This window comes from Vulpes lagopus, chromosome 5 (genome assembly GCF_018345385.1).
Source record: "Vulpes lagopus strain Blue_001 chromosome 5, ASM1834538v1, whole genome shotgun sequence".
Classification (NCBI taxonomy): Eukaryota; Metazoa; Chordata; class Mammalia; order Carnivora; family Canidae; genus Vulpes; species Vulpes lagopus.
Window position 1 is genome coordinate 49,581,145 of NC_054828.1, and position 17,501 is coordinate 49,598,645.

The following is a 17,501-nucleotide window of genomic DNA, read 5'->3' on the forward strand; positions in this document are numbered from 1 at the left end:
TTTTAATCTGTGAAGCCTGCATCTCGATGACTGCGCGTGATCCGGTGGGAAAGCTTGTCTCGCCGAGGAAAGCGCTCCCAGCTATGTGCCATCTTCATCTAGGTAGATATATATATATTTAAGTGAATCAGGAGAGATGGAACGGAGAAAGGAAGAAGACTGCCTGAGAGTCTAGCTGTCAGGTGTAGAAACAGGAGTTGAGAGGGGGGACAAGGACAATTAGAGTGCAGGAAGGGAAGGTCCCTCCAGAGGTGGGGAAGGGAGGAGGGTTTCTGAACGTGAAGAGCTCTGAGCATGAGAGGTTGTGAGGACAGCAGGTAGGATTCACTTCAGGAGAGACGAGGGTGAGGGGTGATGGGAAGGTGTGGGAGCAGGTGTTGGGCAAGACTCTAGGTGAGAAACTTCTCCTCTCATAGCTCCCACAACCTCCCATATGGGGGAGCTGTTAGTATTTATTATTATCCTGAGGAAATTGATGGATGTGCAGTTGAAGAGCACGTCCAAGGCTGTGCAACTGTCAAATGGCACAGTAGGATTTAAGTCTGGGTCCGTTCGATTATGCCCTGTGGCACTGGTGGTGCTCACAGTGATGGGGCGTGTGTGTTTGTATAAGCGGGAAAAATGTGTGCACGTGGGGCAGGATCGAAAAGGGGGCGCTGAAAATACGTGTATACTGAAAAAGGGTGTTACATGTATTGAAGTCACCCATCAAGATAGAGGAGAGGGTGTCTGCTGTATCACGTCCCTTCCATGGGGCCTTCTGGCGATAGCTTAGAAGCCCTTCCATGTGGTGGTTTTTACCCCTCCTTTGGGGCCTCTTCAGGGAACTTTCTAGGGTTAAACTCATTCCCAGGGAGGGTGGAGCTGGGTTAGGAAATGTTCTCTAGGGCACTGGCTCATCATGACAAGTAGCAATGATTGCCTCATCTATACTCTCCAGGCAAACAAGGAGTCAAGACCAGAAATGAAATAAGGCGAAGTCGTGCCCCTGAAGCAGTCCCGGGGCCTCTGCTAAGGGTGGAGATGGGTGCTCCAGAGGGCCAGGTGGAGCCTTTCACAAACTGCTTGTCCCAACCTGAATATGCTAGCCTAACAAAGAACCCGGAGGTTGTTTTTTTGTGTTTTTTTTTTTTTTAACACTATTTCTTTTATCATGCTTGGCATCAAAAGAAAGAAAACCAAAAAGCAGCCTCCCAAAGCTGAGCCATCCGAGACCTCTTAAGTTTACATTTTCAAAGTAGGGGTAGGTGGGAGTCAAGGCCATCTCTTTTTGGTCCAAGGATCCCATGAGATGATTTGGAAGAGGCACTTCAAGGAAGCTGAGTAGAAACAGCTCTCCGATTTCATTAGGCCACAGCTCCCCTGCATACCGAGCTATACCACATCAGACCTGGTGGGCCCCTCACCAAATATTTCCCCCTTTCCGCACTCTGCTTTCTATATCAGAACCTGCACTGGGATATTGAGAACAGTCGGTTGTCGACAGATAAGTAAAAACTGATGTGATGTCACCATAGAGATGAGCATATATTTTCAGAGCTGCAGACACACTTGTATGCATACAATGTACAGGTCTCCCCCACTTATCCAAAAGGAGAGCGTTCCTGTGAAACCTTTCATGAGCTGAAATGGTGGAAAGCAAAGAGGCAATTGCCGTTTCCTCAAAGTGAAAATCCTCTTCGGATTTCTTTCAGTCAGTGAAAACAGGTACTGAGATAAGTCCTTCGTAAAAATGAACTGGCATAAAGAGAACTTTCAAATATTGGGCGGACCTGTACTACACACAGATACTCAGTAGTTTAATTTAAAATATTTTTAGAATTTCAAATCTAACTCTTGGGGAGGAGTCTTTTCCTTGGTATCCATAGGGATTGTGGGTTTTGTTTGTTTTGTTTTTCCACTGGGTTTTCTAATCAGAATCACAGAGGATCATAAAAGCATCTTCAGTGGTGCATCTGACGCAGATGGGCTAAGAGACATCATCTTGGAGGCTTTCAGGCTGACCGTGCCAATCTGACCAAAGCAGTCAAATGTCAACAAACAAATAATAAGCTTAAGTCCACCTCCCTTTTGCTTCCATGCCACCCTCGGCCCTTGGCCCCATACATATGACTCAAACACAGGGACACATGAGCTATTGGGAGGAGTGGGAAACCGGCAATCTTCCTCTCCATGGGGTCCGCTCTCCATGCAGTTTTCTCTACACAGTTTTATTTTGCTCAGTTGGAGGGGACACCATGACCTGGGCCAATAGGAAGCCAAAAGAGAGCTGGGACAGCTAAAGACTTTCTAGACCAATTTGGAACAAGGTAGATTTATCTGGAAAAGAGTGGAAGAGTGGAGACATCTTTTACACCAGCTCCACAATCCTGACTGTGCTTCTCTGAGCTCAGAGGAAGAAAAACTGCGCTCGTTGGCTTCCTGTCTTATAACTGCTTCTGCTCATGCACTGTTGAGGGAAAATAAGGCAGGCCCTGGAACGTGGAGTAGCCAGCACTTGCAGGAACCAATCAGGAACACTAGAAAGGCAACAGAAGACGCAGCAGGAAACTGTCACATATTGTTAAAATAATGCCTCAAATTTAAGGAGAAGAGGAGAAACTGAAAACAAAGTAAGGATTAGAAAACACGGTGTATTTTATGCCATGTGTGCACATGAATGTGCAGGTGTGTGCACGGAGTAAGAAGGATGGATTTTTACATAATCTTTGGATGTTGATTTTAGCCACAGCCCACAAGTAATAATCCGATCAGAAAGACTACCGTGGGAGAAAACGGGTTCTATCGTCTCCATAGAAATGCTGCAGGCAGCCTGGGTGGCCCAGCGGTTTAGCGCCTGCCTTCAGCCCAGGGGGTGATCCTGGAGTCCCGGGATCGAGTCCCGCGTCGGGCTCCCTGCATGGAGCCTGCTTCTCCCTCTGCCTGTGTCTCTGCCTCTCTCTCTGTGTCTCTCATGAATAAATAAATAAATAAAAATCTTAAAAAAAAAAAAAAAGCTGAACCATGAGGCATTATTTACCATTTGTAATAGGCCCTCCTAGAAGCAGACCCTGGGAATGTAGAACTGAAAATGAATGGTTTGGGATGTAGACTCTGCTGGGCTCTAGGGATGAGTCACCGTGATGGTGCTGCTGGTGGTACTTGTAATGTGCATAAATATGGACATTTAAATGACAGTGTTATTTTTTTAAGTCACAGTTCATATTCAAGAAGGATATATTGATGTAAAAATATACTGAAAACCTGAAAAGACAATTATTTTATTTATTTATTTTTTTAAATTAATTTTTATTGGTGTTCAATTTACCAACATACAGAGAAACACCCAGTGCTCATCCCGTCAAGTGTCCGCCTCAGTGCCCGTCACCCATTCCCCCCCACCCCCCGCCCTCCTCCCCTTCCACCACCCCTAGTTCGTTTCTGAAAAGACAATTAAAATGTAAGAATCATTCATTCGTTCAGCAAATATCATGAAAAATGTTTTCTGTTTACCTTCTCCCGGGCTGGGGAGATACAGGATGTAGGAGGTCTGAGTTAGAAATGTCATCACCCAAATAAATGTATCAAGATTAAATAACCAGGGTGACGCAAATCGTGCGTATTCCTGTATTTAGACGACGGGCAGGGCAAGAGCCAGTGTTGAAGGTGTCAGTCTTAGAGCCTTATCCTCAACCTTCTGGTTTTGCAGTCAACTAACCGAATGTAATTTCTGAACAGGCCACTTAACCTCGGCTTTTGGCAACCTTAACTGTAGGAGTTGGTCTCTATGGCTCCAAAATATCATTGATTTAGACATCTTTTCTTAAGAAACCTACTGATTCTCATGAAACCAAGGAATATCGGTTAGTTAAAAACTTTTTTTTTTTTTTTAAAGGATGAAGCCACCACTGATCAAGGAGGGCAGAGTTGGGCACGTTTTTGGTTGTTTACATCTGTGTCTTGTTACAGAAGTCTCCACGTCACTGTATGTTGTTATGTCTCGGTGCAACCCCGAGTGTTTGTCTGCTTTGGAAAGGTCATGGGATGGCCGTCCCGAGAACCGCTTTGATCCTCTATCACCATATCCAATCGGCCTGCCTTGTAGAGGAGGACTTGGGAGTGGAAAGTGTACAAACTCTGCTGATGTGTGGATGTGCTTATTATTCAACCAAGATTCCCACACCCAGATCGATGTTTTACGATAGTTTTCCTAACAATTTTATTTTCAAATATTACTGGCACATTGCCAGTTATCCTGATAATAAAAGTCACCTTGTCCAAACATATAGCACAAAAATGTGCATGTGCATGCGCGCGCGCACACACACACACACACACACACACGATCCACATTTAAAATTTAGGTTTTCTTAATGCTTTTCCCCTAGGCAGCATAGATTTCATTTCATCATCTTACCACAACCCTAGCGAGCTTTCAACACAACAGGGTCATTTAGGAATAATTATTATGAGCATGTGTGAGTGAGCCAAGAGCTCTGGTGATCTACACATGGTATAAGAATAAGAAAATTCACATTCCCCCCTTTCCCTTTACCTGGTGTATGCGAGAGTTCAGTGATATTTTGCCTGTTTGAGCAGAAAGCAAATTGGAGTCTTGGTTTCCTAAGAAATAGTTACGACAGAAATTCTGCTCACCTCCCAGCATCTCAGGAAATCAACCTGAAAATGTCCTTGGTCTCAGCTCCATTATGCGTAGAGCACACGTCTCACCCATTCTTCCTTTCCAGTGCTCCCCACTCCTACTGGTAACCCCCGAACAGTTTATTTCCAAGGTTTAGCAAAGACTGCTGACCTTACTTACCTGTTTCTCGACATCCTCTGGGAAGAAAACAAACTGGAAACACAGAGCTGTGAGTTCATAGTCTTGGGTCTTTTCTTGTCTTTTCTTTTTTGAGAGAAGTGGGGGAGGTGCAGAGGGAGAGGCAGAGAGAGAAATCTCAAGCAGGCTCCATGCCCAGCGCAGAGCCCAAGGCAGGGCTCGAGCTCATGACCCTGAGAACATGACCTAAGCTGGAATCAAGAGTCGGACGCTTACCGATGGAACCACCCAGACTCCCTTGGGTATTTTCAAGTGTAGCTAATTTTCTTCTAGGCCCTAAGGGAGCTGGATGATAGTTCTAACCATCCAGATTAAAACAAGAGTGCTACTAATTTGGCAGAGGCCTTGTAGCTCCATTTTATTTTATGAAGATGCCATTTGTTAAGAGGCAGAACCCAGATAAATGGCACCTTGGCCCAGCTAATTCAATAATAAATAGTATCCATATGTCCACTACATGGTTTGCTCTCTGGATGTTATTATTTATTGACGTTTTCCTGTAACAAAAGCATATGGACTGGATTCTCCAGTCAGGGAGGCATTCTTGGGGCATGTCCTTGTGGCTGTGAGAGAGTAGTTTGACCAAACGGTGTGACTCTGGGCCTTCATTACCAACCCCTACAAAATATGGTCACCATTTAGTTGACATCCTTCACTCTGATGATTAAGAATGATGAGCTATGTAGAAAACTGGTGTTTCCACTTAACTTATTCATTCCAGGCAGGGTTTCCCAAAGCCTGAGCCAAAGGCCGTCTGCATCAAAATCATATGTGGGGGGACACACTTGTTAAAAACTTCAGATTTCTTGGCTCCATTCTAGATCTACCAAATTAGTATATCTGGAAAGGAACAAGAATCTGAATTTTTAAGGAATTCCACCATGTGATTCTTTATATTAATTAGAGTTTGAGAAATTCTATTGTCAGGTAAGTGGACAAGCTTGAGTTCTTAAATCACCAGGGGTCCTAGTTTGAAGGCAAATGCCAAGAACAGGAGAATTATTGCATGTGCAGTCTCACACCCTCATGAGTTTGCTACTCAAAGTGTGGTCCTTGGACCAGCTGTTTCAGCGTCAGCTGGGGACCTATTGGAAATATGGAATTTCAGGCCCCAAGTCAGAACTACTGAATCAGAATCTACATATAACAAGGTCCCTGGGAGATTCATGTGCACACTTAGATTTAGATTTTGAGAACGATCATTCTAAGTGACTTATAGGTCCTATTGTCAAGTTTGCTTTTTACTTAGAAGTCTCATCCTCCTCTGGAAGGATGAGACCTTTCCTAGGTCCCCAAAACCCACGAAAATGGAACAACGTCAAGCAATAAGATAGGGATACGATGATAAAAATCTGGACGATTGGCTCCTTTATGGCAAAGGGATTAATGTGTAATAACTTGGCAATGTATGGGGAAAAAAGAGCCAAAGATACTGTTGGCCTAGCACTTTGCCTGCTACTAGATTAGGTGGGTGGATGCAGAGTAACTTTAAAGTTACACTGCAACTTGGTGTAAGAACAGCTCCACAGTGGAACCCTTTTAAGAGGGGATTAGTTGCTCTGAAAAATAGTGAGTTTTTTATCCCTGGAGGAGTTCAGTCCAAGGCTGGATAATCATTATAAATGAATACTTTGTGGAAGGGATACAAACACGAGATTGGTGGTTAGTGTGGGTGACTTTTAACCTTTGAGATTATTCGAGTCGATACTCATTGCAGGCTTTATGTTCTAAATTTTGAATGTCTATATGTTGGCACCAACATGTATATAACTAAAGAGTGCTTACGTTTAAATTTCTCTAAGATTATTCATATTAAATTCATTAGTCAAGAAGTCAATCTTTTGCCAGACCAAGAGTTTGAGAACAAGATACGGTCTTTGTATATCTAATGAACAAACAAACAACATTATTTAAACCATTCTTAGCTGGCACTATTTCAGGCGCCTCCCCCAGTCCATTTATTCATTCATGAAAAAATTATTTGTTGACTCCCTGCAATGTGCTCTGGCAGCAGAGAGGACAGAGCCAGAATGTGGAGTTTGTCTGCCAGCAGTCCTGACACCCAGAAGTTGTGTGGCCCTGTTACTTAATTCTTAAAGGGCTGTTTAGCCATTCTAGGTCTCAGTTTTATCATTTGTAAAATGAATAGAGTAATAGAAGCTGCCTCACAGGATTGTTGCAGAGATTAAGGAGTGAGAATACGTGAACCACTCAGAACAATGGCTGGCACATACTAAATGCTATTTAAATATTAGCTTTAATCATCATCATCACCGTCGTCGTTGCCGATGCTACTGTTATTCCAGGTTGAGGGAACATAAAAACAAACAGGACAGGGGGTCTCTCCTGAAAAGTTACACAGTATTGGGTAGAGAAGCGTGGAGGTAAAGAGGAGGACAGGAGACAACTGCCGTGATGGGGAGCGGTCCCACCATCTCTGGCTGGAAATGTCTACAGAGGACTTCTAGGGGAGGAGGAAGATTTTTGAGCTGAGTTTTGGTGACTGAGCATCTTCCAGGTGGAGAAAGGAGAAAGTGGTTTCAGGCTGAAGGAAGAGCCCTCTCTGGTTAGCTGTGCTGATGCTGCCTTCCTTAAATTGGCCTTATTCCCTTCTGTTTAGTTGAAACCTATTCTTTCCGCTCTGCTCTAGCTCTTGGCTGCATGCTATGGACTCTCACAGTCAACCCCACAGTCCTTGGGAGCTCTCCTGGGGGCATCCTGGGGCACTTCAAAGCTGCGAGAGCAGAACCACATTCCCAGGGAAGGCGATGTGGCCAAGGGAGGAGGAGACGCAGCAGTATTTTTCCAAGAAAGTGGTGAAGATGATTGCATTAGAGGTTGGGTATGCTTCCTTCAAGAAAGCAAGTGGAAAAAAAGAAAACAAAACATTTTTCTTTCTCTGATGTCTGCATACCCAACTCCACCTCCCTGAGCAAAGAGCCTTATCCTGATCCTGCTGCCAGTCTTCCTACCAAAAATTCAGATCTTTCTGAAAATAATGCCAAATAGTAACTTTTCCTTGTCACCTGTGGCTCCTGCCACTTTAGTATGATAATATTATTATTAATAATAAAAAGTTTACACTATTTAGTACAGAATATAGCCTATTCATCCCTGTTTCAACTACTCTTTTTTTATCACACCTTCCTTTTGAAAGCAAAAGCAAAGACATTTACTGGTTTTACTTGCCCGAGGAGGCTTTTTGGGGAAATTGCTGCTTTTTATATCCCAGATTTTTCTCCCAACCTGACTCATCTGGGTAAAGGTGGAGAGTGAGATCTTTGGACCAGAGAAGTGGAAGCAAGGGGTTGGGTGATGGCAATAAGGACATCTTCGGCTATCGGGGTGACAGCACCAAAAGCCACACCAAAGCCAAGAGGCACCGTGTTCCTCTGACCTCCTCGGCCATACTGTCTCAACTTCTGTGTGTCTCCAGTGTCCTAAATAAAGAAGGACAGGGACGTTGGGAAGTGACAGGGTATTTCCATTTCAGTCCATGTCTACAAGAGATTTCCTTCACTGGCTTCTTGCTGACAGGGCCTTTCTGTATATTTTGGATTCACTTTAGCCCAGACTAAGCAAGTTCTGAGCTGGGAGGTAGGAAGTGGCTGACTGAATGGGGTTCAGGAAAGGGAACACACATAGGAGGGGGATGTTGTCTGTAATGAAAATGGACAACATTGCAAATGCAGTCTAGTCCCTCGTCCAACATGAAACAGCAGTCTAAGGCTTGTCCAGATTGCACGTATAGGCTATTGGGATTTAGGATATTGAATCACTTTTGAAAACAGACTCAAATTCAATCAGTCCAGAGCAGAATTCCCTTTGGCATGTTTCCCTGGCAAAACTATTGAGTAAAGATCTAAAAAAAATCTAGAGACTAGAAGCATCCTTGGAGCCACCTTTACAACAAACCTTTGACTTCCTATCATTTACAATCACTGTCACAAACTATTACCGTTTGTTAAATATTTGCTGGAATCACTGCTGACTTCTCCAGTGGGAGTTAGTTTGGGTTTAGTCATGGATCACTCCACTCTTTCTTTGTGGTGGAGAGAAGTGAGCACTCATTTCACCCGAGACCTTATATAGATAAGAAACTCCCCATTAAATTTGCTCTCAAAGAAGTTCTAAACTAAAGCATAAAAAATATGATGAGTTTGGGCAAAAAAGCCCATCCACAGCTATCTAATACCACATATGGGTTATCTGGGTATATGTGATACCTGAATTTCAGCCCAAGAAAACACCATCTGAGAAACATACATTATCACAATCTGGCTATATTTTATGCTCCCTTTCCATCGTCTGGGATAAATTGTGTGTGTCAAGTTTGGCAAGCGTGGGTGAGCTAAATGGAGCTGTTAGCTGTCTTTTCAACATATTTATCTGTTTCATTGCCTGCTCTAGGATGTCTTTGTGATCATTATATAGGGATCACAGATAATAGACCATTTGAAATCTTACTTCAATTAAAACTTAATCCTCAGATGTCAATAATAGTGTTTTATACAGAAGGTTACAGTGAAAGCGCTGTCTTTTGTGCATATCATTAAAACAAAAAGAAAAAAAAAGCAAGAATAAGAAATGGCCTGAACATTTTCCAAAACAAGATACTTTAACCCTGTCTCATGAACCTTAGTCACCGTGAGAAAATTATGGTTATGTTTCAGCATCTTACGCAAATTGACACAGTCACATAAGATTTATAAGGAAAAAAATCATATAAAATTTACCATCTTCCAGCTTTAAATTCACTTGCTATTACTGGTTTTTATTTTATATGAGAGAATTGACTGCAAGAGACAGTTTTATTTTTTTAAAATTAAAATATAATCCAAGATTATAAGGGTCTAAGTCTTCTTCTTTTTTTTTTTTTTGGGTCTAAGTCTTCTAATTTAAATTGTACACAAGGAAATCCAAAAGATTCCAGGAAATATAAAATAACAGAGTTTTTTGTTGATGGAAGAACTGTTGAAGAGGGAGAGCTTGGAGAGGAGAAAGTTTTTTAGCAAGCCATGAGGTTGGAGGAACGCTTTGTCCGTTGCAGTATATCACGTAAACCATTTCACCAAAGAAAACGTTTAGTGAAGGTGATGATGATGGTGGAATTTCCTTTCCTCCTGCTTGTTTTACAGCATTGGTGGAGTTAAAGAAGTTCTGTATAGTTCGCTCGTCAGTGAAATACTTCTGCGATTTTTGCCATCTATTTTCCCTTCCTCTTGTTAATAGTGCCCTGATTTTGGCCTGTGTTCCTGCTCTTACGCCACGAAGTCCAAGTGCATCAGTGCAGGCTGATCCCATCTGTAGTCCAAGAAATTATACATGATTAGCTTATGCCAATCAATATATCCAATCCCAGAGGCCACAGGGATTGGGTGAGGTTGGGCATGTGATACAATTTTCCCAGGAAGATGTCAGGAGACTGTCAGAGGTATTGCTTCTAGGAAAGAACTTCCGCAGCCATCCTTAGTAGCTTTCTAGAGAATCTCTCTTCCTTTAATTAGTGTACCCTGTGTCTGTAAGGTCAACAATTATTGCAGCATCCTACTGCCAGGGACAATGACGTCTCCAAAGGGAGGATGGAGTGAATTGCAGAAAAACAGACTCCGTATCAATACATGTTTGAATCATATCTTGCCTCTCAAGTTTTCAGTTACGTGAACAAATAAATTCTCTTTATCATTTAGGTCAACTTAAGTCAGCTTGAGTTTTCTGTTATTTGTAAACACATCCTAACTAGTGATATACAGCATTTACTGTGTGCTTACCACAAGCAAATCGCTATTGCAAAGCTTTAGATATATTGTTTTATTTCATCTTCACAGCATTTTTTGAGTACCCTTAACAGGAGCTGTTATCATCCCCCTTCTAAAGAAACAACATTGAGCCACAAATAAATTATGTAACTTACAAGAGATTTTGAACAGATGGTTACGAGTTAAAACCAGTTTCAGACCTAGGTGGTCTGAATCAAGAACCCATGTCCTTAACCACTATGCCACAGTACATCATCTGCCTCCCAGTATCAGGCAAGGCAGTAGCAAAACATCCTGGAGATCTAAGTCCTAAAGATTACTGTAGAGAGGATATCGATACATTATGCTGATAATCAGCAATATCCTCTCCTAGATATTGCATACCCTTTTGGCCTATGGCCAATTAATCCATTCAACATTTATTCGAAAAATATGTGTTGACTGCTAACTATGTGCCAGGCACTGTTCTAAGTACCAAAGACATAATGCCAACACTCTTGGAATTTACATCCAATGGTAGGAACTGACAATAAATAAGTAAATAATTTAGCATCCAGTAGTTGTAAATGTTATCAAGAAAATTAAAACAGGGTAAAGAGACTTTCCAAGGGGAGGCCGTAAAAATGATGATTACTTCAGGAACATTTAATGTAAATTCATCAGCATAATTATACTAAATTTGCCAAGGGCAAAGAACTAATGTTGAGAGGTGGGCAGGTGGAGAATTATTCCATTCTAATCCACAAACGGACATCACAAGTTCAAGCAGATCAGTGACTCCACGGTACTTGATATATTTTCTGTCTCTGTCACACTCAACTGTGGATATCAAAAAAAAAAAAAAAAGTGGAATGCCTAGAATGCCATAGAGAAATTGTAAAACAACAAACAAAAGCCAAAAACGTAATCAATCAAGGATGTAAGTATCCAGATGATCATGGCAAGAGGCCCTCGGATAATCAGGTACCTTCTTGGTCAGATAGATTAGAAGTCCAGACACCAGGTGAACAGTAAGAGCCAAAGGTCAGCAGATGACCCTGGTCAGTAACTGTCAGAGAAACAAGAGATACTCGGGGACTGGGGTAAGGAGTGGGTAGCTAGATATGTATGGTTCAAGAAAAGTCACAGAAGCAAGGCAACAGCCAACGCTAGATGCAGTATGATTTTAAGTAAGATTGTATATATACTATGGATCCATCTTATATTGCCGGGATCAGAAACTAGTATCTGAACCTATAAGAAGTTATTGCTATAATTTGGAATTTAAAAGAATTATCTCTGGAAAGGATTTTGATTCTCTTTAGATATGAATGATGGGCTGAAAGAAATTTTCTAGACTGGTTAAAACCATTTGTATTGGGCAACAATTAATAAGAGCAAATGAATAAATAGTTAGCAAATGGCTTACTAATCAGTAGCACTTGCTATATCTTTGAATTGTTTTTTAATTACATATACTCGAAAAGAGATTAGTAATAGTAGTTACTAATAGATTAGTAAGACTATTAAACTATTAAAAATGAAGCATGATCAGTTCTCTTTCACTTAACCATATATTCGCTGTACTTGACTGTTCATACCACAAATGCATAAGCAAGACACCGAAGCTGCTTCTCCTGGCTGTAAAGAGATGTTGAAATTCTGTAGAAATTGCTAAAATTGACACTCCTAGGAAGTCTGAGCTATCCCACTGACTTTTTATACACAAAGGAGGGATGAGGTCCAGCTGCTACCTCAATCTTTTGCCTTGTTCTCAGTAAAAAAAAAAAAAAAAAAAAAAAAAAAAAAAAAAAAAAATTGGCTTTAACCACAATAAAGCATGTTGAACCATCCACTTAAATTGGATGCCTCACCCATCATAAAAGTTAACTTCTATGCCCGGGGTTATTTACACTGACCTATATAAGTCATGGACCTGAATAATATCCAGGACTCTCTCAACCCAACTCTAATCTTCCACTGTATATTAGGATTGGCCTTGCTTGTGAAGTAAGTTTGTGGTTTCCTTTCTTTTTTTTCTTTTCATCACCCACATGGCCTGAAAGCTGCCTTTTGGGTCAGCAGTGGGTCGCTTCACCCAGTTTGAAGCGACCATGCAATTAGGCAGCAGAGAGAAGAAAACAGGAGTCTCTGGGGGGAACTCACAGTTTAATCATGAGAAGTCAGAGGAGGGTCCTCTTTAGCAAGAGAGCTGAAGCCCCAGGAGGTCTGGTTTTCCTAACCCACTGGGCTGAACAGGGCGGGGAAGGTAGCCAGCAGTGTAATTGGTTGTGTGTGTGCGTGCATAGACGATCGCACACGCGCTGCCTAAGTTTTCAAAACCCACCTTTGTTCATGGTGATGGAAGAGGAGATTGGAGGATGGAACTAATGTACGTGCCAGGGGGTCATCCAGAGTCACTTCTTCCCCTCTAACAGAGCTGCAGCAGCGGTGAGCTGGGGAACCTCAGCTGACCCAATGGTGCACAGCACAGAGAGGCTGGTCACTGTCCGGGTCCTCACCCCGGAGCCGTTGAGTCTGGTGCTATTCCACAGCTTCAGGGAAGAGCAGAAAAGCCAGCAGCAGCGTGGCGTAAGTCATCAGAGGGGGCAGGATGGCCTCAAGGAACGGAGCCCATGGATTCTGGAGTGTGACTCCTGTGTTCACCAGGCTCCATCACTTCGAGCTCTGCAAAAAATCAGCAAGCCTCACCCAGGCCTTTCCTAAAGTCAGTGTAACTTTGTGCCTACCTCAGATTACTATTATAAGGATTAAATCAGATAATTTTAAAAAATATTTAATTTGCTTATTCACGAGAGACAGAGAGAGAGAGAGGCAAAGACACAGGCAGAGGGAGAAGCAGGCTCCACGCAGGGGGCCCGATGCGGGACTCGATCCCGGGACCTCGGGTCACGCCATCAGCCAAAAGCAGATGCTCAACCACTGAGCCACCCAAGCTTCCCTAAATCAGGTAATTTTAAGTGCTAGGCCAGTAACAATTCATGTTAACTGTTGTCATTATTAGGAAGGAAAAGTAGCGGGCTCTCTGCTGAGAGCGGCAGTGGTTCCTGAGCGTGTCAGCCCTCCCCGCACGGCCCCTAGCCTGCCCCTTGAATGGCACAGCGCCTGCGCCTCTGGTTGCCTGACACATTACAATTACAGTTTCACTGTGTGAGCACAGGACACGCTTATCTAATGCTGCTTTGCTCATCAGGTCATTAGGTCCTTCCCCCACTAGGATCGCAAGGTCTTTCTAGATAAATAAAGGTCATGAGTTTTGCCTCTGCTGGAGCACTTCCTCCCTGTATAGCTCAGCCCCTCTTCCCATATCTCTTCCCTTCCTGCCCTGCCCATAAGCGGACACAGAACGCTTTGCACACCATCCTGTAAAGGTCCGTTGTCATGTCGGTGTCCCCACTGTATTGTCATCTCTTTAGGACTAAGACTGTGTCTTATCCATGAGTTGTATGATGGGCCTAGCCTGGTGCCCGTAGCATTGTAGACGGAAAATACATGTTTGTTGAGTGAAAATGTAAATAGAGGAAAAGTGAGTACTCTTATTGCCTAAGATAGGTTTCTTAGGATAACCTTCCAGGGGCCTTGGGGCCTTGGTCAGGAGTAGTCTGAGAATCCTCAGGGAAGTCAACCAGAAAGTCCTGTAGTTACAGCCTGTGTGTATCTGTGTGTATGGGTCTGTCTTTCTCTCCACATTTCCCCAAATTCTTTCCCTTCCTATATTTTTTGTATTTTGTGTGTGGGTATGTGTGTGTGTAGTCACTTTTCCAGAAATTGAGGCGTTCCTATATAAAGTGCAGATGGCTCAGTAGAGGATACAGGTGGCTGGATTTGGCACCACGCTTCTTTCACCTTAACTACTACATATGCCTAAGGTCTCTTTGCTACATACTGTCTAACTGGAGTGGGGTCACCAAACCCTGTAATTTAGCTAGGCTGGAGGATAAGGGGTGTCCCTGTCAAAGGCCATTTTCAAACCACAGGGTATATTCTCAGCCATGCAAACTGGAAGAACCCACTGATCCTTGGGGACAGAGTAACTTTTTGTAATTATATAAAAGGGCTTCGTTCCTTGGTGGCCAGCCCAATAGCCTGACATGCATTTGGTTTCCTTTCCAAAGCAAATGGAACTTGCTATTTTCTTATTACTGTAAAACGTGTGCCCAATCCCACGTGTCGAATACCAGTCAGGTCTCTCTGCAAAATGGTGCCAGTAGATTTTCTCTGAAGTTCTCTTCAGCTTTCATAAGGTTGGTCAAAGGAGATACTACAAATGAATGCACCCTCCAAGTTCCAGTTACCTTTACCCACTGTCAGAGAGATCAGTGGAAGTCACACATAAATCAGAATAAGCAAATAAAGCCTTGTCTTCTCCATGCCTACCATTGGCTGGCAGGACTCAAGCTATGCAAGGAATGTTTGCAATAGGGTTACGTGGGTTTATCCATGCTTAGAGCACCTTTGCTCATTTAACCCATCTGTTCCCTCTCCCCATCACCAGTGGGGCCTCCCCGTTACCTGATGACATTTCTGAGTCTTCTCTGCTTACTACAGCCACAACTCTTGAACCAAATCCTTGGGAATTCCTCCCTTACCCCCCTGACCTTTTCAACAATTAATACATTTTAAGTGCATGTCCTTGACCTATATTTACAAAAATCTGTCTAGTAGGGAGACCAAGGATCCAGTCCTCATATTCACGTGGGACATCAAAATTTCACTTTTGACGTTACCTTCAAATGACTCTATACTGTTATTTGTACATACAGTGTCACAGAGATTCATAAGATGGAAAAAATTCTACAGACTGAAACTAGAATTCCTATGACTGGACCACACTGCCTTTAGGGTACCATGTATTAATACGTGTCTTGTTAATAAACCTATAATTATCTTCTGAATAACACAATTATACCGCATTTTTTTTCATAAAAGTGCTAACTTGTTAAACGTAAACATTTTAAAAACCTGCTACAATTCTTAGTAACCCTGTTTTGACATATCTTCATTATACACGAGACCTCAAAGGAATAAGAAACATGAAAAGAGGCAGCCCCATCTTCTCTCACCCTGAGGGACCCCCATGTAGTTAAGATTCCAGGCCCCTCAGGCTGTGGCTGGGATTTTTGAGGGGTTCCTGCACTTCATCTGTGAAAGAGACAGCATGCCACTTTGGTCACAAAAGTCCCCTTTTGATAAAGAAGAGGTTTCCTTGGAGGTGTGAGACACGGTCCTGATTTTCTTTTCCATTTTGTCCCATTCTTGTGCCTCTTGTCTGGACTTGTGGAAAGCAGATAGCTAAACATTTTAAATAAAAAACTTGAATTATGTGATGTCAGGCCGTCCTGCGTTAAAAAAAAAAAAAAGATAATTTTGTGGATTCTAAAAGCAAATGGTGGACTATAACATAGAGAATTAGGCACTAAATTTCTATTAATTCATAAAAACTAAAATAGAATCCATTAAGAATGGTAGGGTATTGGTGAGAAAGGAGATGTAAATTATCCACGATCATGCTTGAAATGCAAAACCTGATCATGTTTGGCATCGGGCCAGCTACCATTAAAGTAATTATTTTTAATCATCAGCACTTGGTGACATGAATACTCATATTTGTTGATTTACTGAGAAAAGCACTTTATATTGTAAATAAAAAGGATGGAAAAATATACATTTGGATTTTTAGAACAAATAATAATGATTATTCTTGCTTTTTGAGGGTCTCTCCTTTTACAAAGCCATTAAGGCCTGTTTCTACATTGCTCAGATGTGGCCCTAGTGTAAATGTCAATGGGGGCAGGTGTGAGCTTATTTTTATGTCCTATTTTTTAGTGGGATTGCTGGTTCTCTTCTTAAATAAGGGTTGGGGAACAGAGGATTTCTGGTGATATCTTTAATGGCAACCAAAGGAAAATAGGAAATGACTATGAAATGCACCCTAAGAATTGCCAGGAGCACCCTCAGAAACCTTGGCACGAATAATTACTTGTCTCTGCTTTAGTTTGCCAGGCTCTGCTGGGATTTGAAAGGTGAATCCTGTTCACCAGGGAGATGGGGGCAGGAGGGGCACTCCAGGCAGGGGTGCATCCAAGGATACTGGAAACAGCACTGTGTAGGTGCAAGAGCAGGTAGTGCCAGGGTGGAGTGGGATGAGACTTGAGCGTGTGTGGACAGGCTGGGGGAGCGTGGAGGACCCTGCACCATGGGCAAGGGAGTCGACGTCGTCTCTTACATGCATGCTTTTCAAACATGAGTGTAATTAAAAATCATCCCAACTTGCTTGAAAATGCAAACCTCTAGGTCTTACCCAACCCCCCTTCCCCTAAAGATTCAGACTCCACTGTCCCAGGGCAGGGCCCAGGAATCTGACCAACACGCTCTTGCACCACCTCCCCTCACCCCTGCACGGCCCTCCTGCGGCCCTGTTGTACGTGTGTCATGGAGAGACCCTGAAGGATTTTGAACCGAGCAGTGATCACTTTGTTGGCATCTAGAAAATGGCCTGCAAGGGGCAAGGATCAGTTACTGCAGTACGTGGGTTATTGCCCTGTAGGGCTGGGGATGGGACGGATGGAGCCGAGTTGGGAGATGCTGGATGGGAGGATATGAGAGGATCTGAGGGCTGATTACGGTGGGAGCATTGCTATCAAATAAGATGGGAAGAATAGAAGGGCTTTGTCTCTCTTGTCTTCTGAGGGTAGGGGGACGGGAGGGAACTCCTAGGGGAATGAGGGTACTTGCTGGGCAGATGCCACTCGATTCTTCTGTGGGACAACTCAGTGCTTGTATGAGGCCGCACGAGGTAGTTCTGAAGTTCAGAAAGATGGTGTGAGCTTGAGGAACAAATGTAAAAGTCGTCGGTTTATAATCAGTAAGTAAATCCACGGGTGACAAAGAGGCCACCTGGGGAAAATGTGTAGAAAGGAAGG